Source organism: Melospiza melodia, unplaced genomic scaffold, assembly GCF_035770615.1.
Source record: "Melospiza melodia melodia isolate bMelMel2 unplaced genomic scaffold, bMelMel2.pri scaffold_46, whole genome shotgun sequence".
NCBI lineage: Eukaryota > Metazoa > Chordata > Aves > Passeriformes > Passerellidae > Melospiza > Melospiza melodia.
The window spans coordinates 517,761-527,664 of record NW_026948783.1 but is presented as its reverse complement, the minus strand read 5'-3'; positions in this window follow the sequence as shown (position 1 = coordinate 527,664).

Here is a 9,904-nt window from a genome sequence, read left to right as displayed (position 1 = left end):
CCAAGGCAAGATAGGAGTCGGTTGGGATCAGGATAAACAACATGGAAACATGGTACTGAATCTTACCAAGGTAACCACAAACGATACAGGGGAATATACATGTTTGGTCAAAATACGGGATAGTTTTGATTACAAAAGAGTGAGTATGAGGGTTTTGCCATGGACAGGGGATCGTGCTGAAAACATAAAGGTTAATCCAGTATCAATGGCAGTGGACATGTGGGATGGGCCACCTCTCAGAATAAATTGTTCCTTCCTAGTAAGAACAAGATATCAAAAGAACATTCGGGTCAAATGGTGGAAGCAAAATAGGGAACTGACCTGGGACAGAATAGAGGATGGGACCAGTTGGTGGGAGAAGGAAGGCAAAGGTTGTGGGTGGTCGAATGTCACTAAGCCTAGAATAGTAAATGCATGGTGGAGGCATGACAGAATGATGTTATCCTTACAGAGACACAGTAGAAGGAGTAGATGGGAGGCTAATGATACAATAGAATGAAATACTGAGCAGGAAAACTTTGTGGTAGGATTAATTAGAGGTTTTGGGATCATGCAGAACGTGACTAAAATAACAGCTTGCCTGCCATTACCACAGGCGGCAGGTGAACCAATTCCCTGGGGAATAATACGAGTAACCAAAATGCTTGAAACATTCAAGAATGTTTCATGGTCCTGCCAGTCAGTTCCCAAACCAGTAGATGTATGGAGGGATTTGTGTATGACCATTCGGGCTATGAATAGAGAGGAATGTGAAAAGAAACCCAATCATTATGGTTGGATTCAAAATACCAGGAGGTGTTTAATTGCAACCCCAATAGATGAGCCATGCAATACAGTACGAATAAGAACGAAATCCCACTGAAATGAGATGAGTTGTCAGAATGTCACACAGAATTTTGACACCTGGAATAGTTGGAAGACATTATGGGGACCCAGTGTTTTGGAACACTATAATTACCTCGGGGAAGTACAATGGTGCATCCAATGGTCAGGAGTAAAGAATCAGTCACATTATAGGGCCCTTATCACATCTACATCTTCCCGAGAGTTCAGACCGCAGAAAGAGGATTGGAATTGTACTGAGGTTTTTACATGAGATACACCGGAAGACTGAATTGGATTGGTACCAGTGAAAATGGCATTAAAATGGGGATGCGAGTGTAGGGGGTATGATCACATGGTTAGCAGAGAGTCCATGGATGGACTTATAGATTGCAGATATACTACTGGGCATAGCCCTGGAAATCTAGTCTGGGTGTTGGGACATGGACAGTGGACCACACATTTACGTCTAGATGGATCAGTAACACAAATCACCCTAGGGGTTCCCACATTGTGTCCATACTGGAAAGAGAATAGATTGATCCAAAGGAAAGGACTCAGAGAGAGGGAAGAATCCCTAGAGGAGCAGTGGCATGAGCTTGGCTCAGGAGTACAATTTGGATGGATATTAGAGTCATTATTCGCTCTGGTAGCGACATATCGAAATAGGGAAATGCTCAACAATTTGTTAGGACAGACAGAAAGGTTGGCAGCAGCTACTAAGAAGGGATTTAAAGATCTAAATTTGCAATTGCAAGCTACATCAAGAATGACCCTACAAAACAGAATGGCATTGGATTTGTTACTGTTAAAAGAACATGGAGTTTGTGGTTACCTGAGTAGGAGAATAGATCATTGCTGTGTACACATTCCAAATGTTACACTTGAAGCTGAGAAAGATATTTCTCAACTGGCAGAAGTAGAAACAAAAACCAAGGAAATTGAAAAGGAAGCACAGCATAACTGGATAGGAGCAGTATTTGATTCTTTGGGGCTTCACCTGTCTGGCTGGATTACGTCTACTATACAGTATGTACTAATGTTTTTAGTATTTTTAGTGACTATATGGATTGTATATAGATGCCTCTTAGGTGTGATCGAAAAGGAAAAGAAGTGATCTCTCCGGTTGCTGAAGGGGATGACCCGCGGGCGGCAGAATGAAGAACACTCCCTACCTCGTTATGAAGATGTTACTGTCAATAGTGTTGATTGAGCATCCTTGCAGCAGGACTGAAGGATGCTCAAAAGGGGGGAAATGTTGGAAAAGAAATGAAATTTAGCAAAATGCTTAATTATAGTGAGTTGTGTGTGAATTGGTTTGTTAAAAGCAGTTTTGTAGCTGTTGAAAGTGTGTGTTGGGTTTTGTGTGTAACCTAGCAGGTAGTCTTAGGGATTTAATAAATATTTAAACTAGTGTAGGAAAGTAAGAATGCTAACCTGTCTGGAGGCAGCATACAATGCTCTTAGAATAGGATGAGCAGAAGATTTATGATTTTGTTTGTGAACTAAGGAATGTATTATAAGGGGTCTGTGGCTAGGCAAGGGGAACTGTTTCTTGGAGACCTTGTTATGAATCGCATGTATAAAAAGAGAAGCACCCATACGTGAAATTGGGGGCTCGGACTTGGGATGCTAGTCCACCGGCTCCCCGGGCCCTTAATAAAGCACCGCACAAAACTTGAAACTTATCTGAGTTTTGTGTCATTTATCAATCGGGCAACAATGGCAAATCCAAATTCCATTGGTCCTGCACAGCTCCAGCTCAGCTGCTGGCACATTCTGATAAAAGAAAAGTGGAAATTAGGCCCAATACGGAATATGAAAAGGAGGGGGAAACTCAGTGTAGCTGTCACAAAGGTGACAGGGACAAAGAGAAAAATTATTCTAACATTTGGCAAAGTCGCCCAGCCGATGAAAAAGCGTGACAGGGACAGAGACCTCCCCTGGAGGGGGTCAAGTGTGAAATTTTCCCCTGTGTGTGTGGCCTTCCCAGGGTGGGGGTTTTACACCTGAGCCAGTTTGGGTAAGGGGGGTGGTGTTCACCCCCTGGGCAGGGATTACCCCACTGTTTCAGGTTACAATGTAAGATGTAACCAAATGCATGTTTGCAATCCCCATCTTCATCAACTGTTATAAACAGGTGGGGCAGTGTTCTTTATTGCTTCCATGACTCACCCCTGATAACGCCCTCCAGGGGAGATATCTTCTGTGAATGGGCCATTGAGTGTCACTGCAGGACTGATAAAATTCCATCATCCCATTGTGGGATGCTCCGCCCAGGGGGAGGATCCAAGCATTCCTACCTGGGTATAAGCTGAGGCTTGAAGCACCAGGAGCACTTTGCCTACTGGATTCCCAGAGGACAAGAGCTCCATAACCACCACTGGACCTTCAGAGGAAGACCAGACCCTTCTACAGGATAACTGCTCTGACAGAATCACGTTCATCACTCCAACAGGACTGCACCCACCATTTAATGGGACTGCTTCCACCACCCTGCCCAGCTGGGTGTCAGGTTTTATCGTGACTCTGTCAGTTTAAGGCAGTGTTTCTGTATCATTGCCTTGATCCTTATTTTGTTATTGAATTGGAATTCTGGCTGAGACTCTCCCCAGGTTTGCCGTCAAACCAGTAGAAAGGTCATTGTGCTCATCCCTTGTTTTGCTCCCAAAACAGAATATCCCATTCCTAAAACTTGGCCAGATGGAGGGAGACACCTCAAGGAAGAGGAAGGAGCCCCAGGACACCCAGGCATGTGAGGAGGAAGTCAGTGCCCTTTTCCCCCTCTCTCCTGCTTCATCTCCCAGCCCAGAAAATCCCCTCGCTGCAGGACAACCCTGCTGCCAATGCCGTCCTGTTGGGGATGCACTGGGGGGATCTCCTTCCCCTTCCCTCTGGCACAGAGGCAAATCCCATCCTCTCTTTCTCCTTCCTACCCCAGAGAAGGAGCTGAGAATGGAGACCGTGGAAGAAAATTCTCCATGGCAGAATCTCATGGGAAAGGCCATTTTGAGGGACTCCACAGTGCAGGAATCCAATGGGGAGGAAAATCCCCAGAGATCCCACAGGAGGAGGGGCTGCAAACCCAGCCCAGTGTGCTCTGAGGAGAAAAGACCAACCCTGTGCCAGGAAAGTGGGCTGAGCTTCAGCCAGAGCTCAGAGCTGGTTGTTAATGGGCAGCTTCACGATAGGGAGAAGCTCCACAAGTGCTTGGAGTGTGGGAAGAGCTTCAGGCACAGCAGGACCCTGATCCGCCACCAGATGATCCACAGTGGGGAATGGGCCCTAGAGTGTGGGGAGTGTGGGAAGTGCTTCAGCCACAGGTCCCAGTTCACCTGTGCATCCACACTGGGGAGAGGCCCTATGAGTGCCCCCAGTGTGGGAAGAGCTTCACCAGCAGCTCTCACTTGACCAAAAACCAGTCGAATCACCAGTAAGGGAAGCCTTGCAAATGCCCCAACTGCAGGAAGAGCTTCGTGCACCGCTCCAGCTTCATCCCCCATGGGAAGACCCACGTTGGTCAGAGCCCTGGAGATCCACATTCCCTGTGATCCACGTTGGGAAGACACTGTGCTGGTTATCCTTTTATTTTGGCCCTCATTTTCTTTGGATTCATCTTCATCCCTTTAAAACAGAGAAAATTGTGGTAAAAATCAATAAATTAATCAAAGGCATCTAAAGCCTCACTTTTTACTTGTGTTTCAGGGGAATCTGGGATTCAGGGATATAATTGGTCGAATTTGGGGGTTTTGAGGGTATTTGGTGTACTTGTCTCCCTTTCTTGGCACTGAAAGGGACAAGAGGGTTCAATTTGTCACCTTAATGCCACTGAAAACTACGCAATCCCACTCCAAAATTCCTCGATTCCACAACTCTTTGGTGTGGAATGGGGTTGGAAGGGGATTGAGCAAAGATGGCTTCAAATCAGGAGGGTTGAGATGGGCATTAGGTGGGGCAGGATGGGTGGAATGGGGCTCCGGAAGTGGAAAATGGGGGAAATATGGCTTGGGAAGTGGGTGCTGATGTCCAGGAAGGGTTGGGATGGGTTGAGGTTGGGACTGGGGAGGTGGGATGGGGTCTGGAATGCGGCAGCCAAGGTTTGGGAATGATGAAGGGAGGGGGAGCCCATTACTGAGTGAATTTTTTAATAATCCACATTTCTGAAGAGATTTTGAGGTATCTCATGTTTCTGAGGCTGTTTTTGGGCGCTCCCCAGCTCTTGGGGGTTTCCTGGGAATGGCTCCATGGACCCCTATTGCCAGGGGTGGTTGCCTTGGGCATGAGCTCAGAGCCGTATCCAGAGTCCGTTGCCTCGGTGCTGGAGAGCAGAGAAATGATGAACGGCCCCAGACATCTCCAGTCTGTGTTTGGGGCAGGGAGAGTTCTGCATAGGTGGGGTGGTCACTGCTCCACCCCAGCCACTGCAGCCTCTGACCCAACTCCAAAGTGGCTGCCAAGCCCCTGGCACCCCGAAAACCCCACCTGAGAGAGGGACCAGAGCAGGTCAGGCTGTGACACGGGTGTGACACTGACACGTCCCACGGCCCCAGAGCTCACAGCAGCTGAGATGGCACTGGATCCAAGGCTGATTGTGGATCTCTCTCCCTCTCCTCCTGACTTCCTCTTCTCAAAATCTGCATGACTTGAAGTTGGACAGGTTAGAGTGTGCTCAATCAGTGCTTTGTCAAGTGATTTACTGTAATTCCATGTTGTTTCAAATTTCCCAAGTACCTCATTCTCTGAAGTTTGCCACTAAAAGTTTATTCTCCACCCTCCTGAGAAGTTTGTTGTTTTCTCCCCCTGGCCATCTGTCCTGCAGGCTGTGCCCCCTGTGCGTGCTGCTCCTCTGCCCTGGCTAGCTGCACTCGCCCATCTCGCTGTGCCCCAGCATTTCTCACCCAGCTTTCTGTGCCCTCCCTGGGCTCCCTGCACCCAGCGCTGCCGGCTCCTGGCACACAGAGCCAGGGCAGGAGCGCACCCTGCCAAGGGGCTCTGGGGCAGGGCGGGGGCTGCGATGGCTTCTGAGCTCAGCAGCTGCTCCTGGCATGGTTCCATGGGGACCGAGCACAGCAACGCTGCTGAGCATTGTCCCTGCTGAGGGTCACACACTGCTGGGGCACATTCCCTGTCTGCAGGATTGCTGAGCATTGTCCCTGCTGAGGGTCACACACTGCCAGGGCACATTCTCTGCCTGCAGGATTGCTGAGCATTGTCCCTGCTGAGGGTCACACACTGCCGGGGCACATTCCCTGCCTGCAGGATTCGTGCCCGACCCAAGCACTGCACTGATGGCTCCAGCATTGCTTTCCAACAAAAACAGGGGAAGGCAAACTGTGTGCAACTCATGGTATTTTAGAGTGTCTAAAACTCACTATGTCATCGATCTGTGAGGTGAGATCCATTTGGAACTCATGGCATGGAGAAGTAGTGCAAGATGGAAAAGGGGAGCATAGAAATAAATATAAAAAACATTTCAGATGGTTTCTTTCCATTTTCATTTCACTTCTGGAAAGCTGGTTCAGTTTTCCAGGAATCTTCTCCACAGTCCTGTCTGCCCTTTCCAACAACCTTTCCTGGAGAATGAGGTCAAGCTCCTGTCAAGATGTGCCACCACCTGCAGCTTATCTTGGCTTTCCACAATGTGACTGCAGCAGGACTGTGGCAGCAAAGCAGGACAAATGTTTGGAGAACTGGACAACTTGTCCTTTCTTTTCCTGGTGGACTGGGGAGCTGTGCCATTGGTGAGGTTTTCATTGTGACTGTTCCAACCTTGGAAAACAGGAGGTGGTACCAGGACTCATTGGGGAACGCAACCCTGACTGAATTCAGAGAAAGAATCTCCAGAAGTTGCAGCCAGAAATGGAGAGTTGTGTGATAATCATTCACGCGTCTCCATAGGCACCTGGAAAGTGATCTAGAACATGAAAATTGGTTGCCAGAGGCAGTTTCTTTCTGTTTTCAGTTTAGATGATTCTACATCTCTTGTGCTGGTACAAATCAAGAGCATGAAAACAATCAGTTCATGATAAGCAGCAGAACAAGCTGCATCTCCCAGAGTAGAAGACTGAAAGAATCTGGAAAGGAGAAATGCAGGGAATGACTTGGTGAAATTTGCCTGTAAGAAGGGTAATTTTTTCTAAGAATTTCTAATCCATTTCTTCTTCTTTTCTCCATCTTAATATGGCCATTTCCATGCCAAATTCCTCATGAAATGAGAAGCCTGAGCTTGCAGAAGTGCATGAAAGATGGCCTGTTCCTCTGCAGGGACAGTCAGGGTGGAACAGGAAGCAGTTTTGAAATAATTGTGATATAGATGAGTAATGCGATGGTTGAGTCTCACAATTAAAAGGCACATATTATGGATATCCTAAGACAAGTTTCATAGTTTTATAGTTATGTTTTACTCCCCCCTTGTTTTGTTGTTTCCTGGTAGTTGGGGTATTTGGGAGGGTTGGCTTTTTACTATGGCAACACTTGACCCCCAATCAAGATGTAAGGAAATGACTTCTACCACTGGACAGTGAAGAAAGAGTTGATTAGCAAGCTTTCAAGAGGGGCTAAAGGGTTAAAAGGCGAAACATCCATTGTGTGGACAAGCACATGGTTGAAAAAAATCCTTTGCTCCCTGTGCCGTAATATTTTCTGTGTTCAGTCTTCTGTTGTACTTTTTGATAGGGTTTTAATAATCCTTTTAAATATTTGGAAGTGAGCATCATTTCTCACAAATGGGGACTCGTCTGGGAAATACACCTGGTGTCCTTACGAGTTTTCAAAAGGGTCACCCCCTACCACAGATTTGGCAGAGTCTATCGGACTCTCCCAGTTCCACCAATGGTTGGAGGTTGGAAGCCCAAAGACACCAGGAGACTTTGGGATAAAGAAAAGAGGGGAAGGGGGGTGAGCACCACCCACATATCTATTTTTGGCCAGATTGTGACTCTGTAATTCCAGTGTATGAAAGTGAGCTTCACATTAGTAATATACTGGATCCATCCTGGTCCCTTGAAGTGTCAGGATATTGGAGGTAGAGAGGAAAAAGGTAGAGAGGAAAAAGGAACAGTGGAACACATGGCGGGGGAGGAGAGCAGGGATCCCATAGACAAGGACCCCATGGCCGGTGGGACATGTAGGATTGAAGGGTTTGTGGGGACTTGGGAGCTGGGTTCACCCATCAGGGAAACCCTGTTTGTGCCAGGACGGGGACCCAGGGTGGGATTCCCAACCAGCACACACCGAGGGAGCCGGTGAGCTCCACATGTCGCGGTGGCTCGTGCATCGCTCAGAGCAGGGGCAGCCTCTGGGGCGCAGCCAGCGCTGTAATTAACAGGGCCAACTGGAGCTGGGCTGGAGTGGGGTGGCCGCCGAGGGGTTTGCTGCAGGGGGTCGCCCAGGAGCCGGTGCAGCAGTTTGTGTGCTGCTGAGCCAAGGGGATTGGGGCAGTCCGGCGACCAAGTCACGTCAGGGTGGAGCTGCCAAACCGAGGGGTCAGGCTGTGCCGGCTGCTGAGAAGAACAAAATCGGGGCAGGCTGAGCTGCTGAGGCTGAGCCGAGTCAGGCCAGGGGCAGGACTGCAGCCGCCTAGCCAAATTGGGGCAGGCTGAGCCTCCGAGTTGAATTGGGGTGGGCAAAGCCACTGAAGCCAAACCAAGTTGGGTCAGAAGAGGGATGGAAGCCGCTGAGTTGAATTGGGGCCTGCGGAGCTGCCGAAGCTGAGCCAGGTTGGGCCAGGGGTGGGACTGCAGCTGCCGAGGATATTTGGGCCAGGGGCAGGTCATAGCCGAGCTGAGCCAGGCGGGAGAGGGAGCAGAGTGCGACCGTGGGACCAGAGCATTGAACCAAGGAGGAGAGGAAGGGCAGGGACCAATCCGGTGATACAGAAGCCCTTGGATCGTGAGTTTTTTTATTTTTACTTTTCAGAAGAGAAGTACAGTTTTTGGGTTTTTTTCTCTCTCTTCCCTTTCCTTCTCTTTCCTTGTTTCTTTTTTTCCCACTCCCCCTTTCCTTTTCCCTTCTGAGAGAGGCAGGCTCTGTCCGGAGGGCCTGTGGTTGGAAAGGTGGGCTCTGTCAGAGGAGGGCCTGTGATTGGCCGGTCAGGATGGGACTGTGGGCAAATAGAGAATCCCCAAGGGAAGGAGTAGAAATTGAAGAGGTACCAATAGTTATACCCCCAGATGGCCCACTGGGAAGGAAACTAGCCCGGTGGAAATATGACCCAAATACCAGAGATAAGGATGAGCTCAAAATGATTCACTAGTGCATGGTAGAATGGACCAGAAGGGAAATTAGGAGCAATCATGTATACTGGCTGAGGTATGGGTCAGATGAAGGATGGATGTGTCAGGCATTAAACATCCATGTAAGAACTAAGAAACCATTCAATCAGGAAGAGAGTGACTACGCTGCCTGCTGTGGGAGGGAGAGTTCACCCTCAAAGGTGAACATGTTTAAGGTATCAGAAAATAAAGAATGGAACCCATTAGAACACTTACCCCCTCCACCTCCAATAGCCCCAGATGCACTTCCCCTACCCCCTGATGGGCCTAGTCAAAACACCACAAACAGGGTGGCACAATGAGAGGAAAGTAGATCAGTGTATGGGAACCAAGCAGTGGGATTGTATCCTCTAAGGGAAGTACCACTGTGTGAGGTGCAGGGAGGAATTAGATTTGTAACTGTGCCTCTCAGTTCTTTTGACGTGAGAATGTTCAAGAAATAATTGAAAGGATTACTAAATTAGTGGAACAGTTGATTAGTGGACCAGTTTCTGGGGCCCAATATTTATACATGGGAGGAGATGCAATCAATAATGATTTTGTTGTTCACATCAGAGGAAAGACAGTTCACATCAGAGGAAAGACGTCACAAACATGATCTGAGTGGCTGAGATATGGATATGGGAAAGGGAGCATATGCAAGGACCTCCTGGGGATCTGAAAATGCCCATAGTGCACCCCACCTGGAACTACAACAGCACTGGGGGGAAGAAAGACATGGAGGAATATAGAACATTGATTATAAGAGGTAGCAAAGAGGCAGCTCCATGTAATTAAAATGCTCATAAAGCTTTTGATGAGCAGCAAAG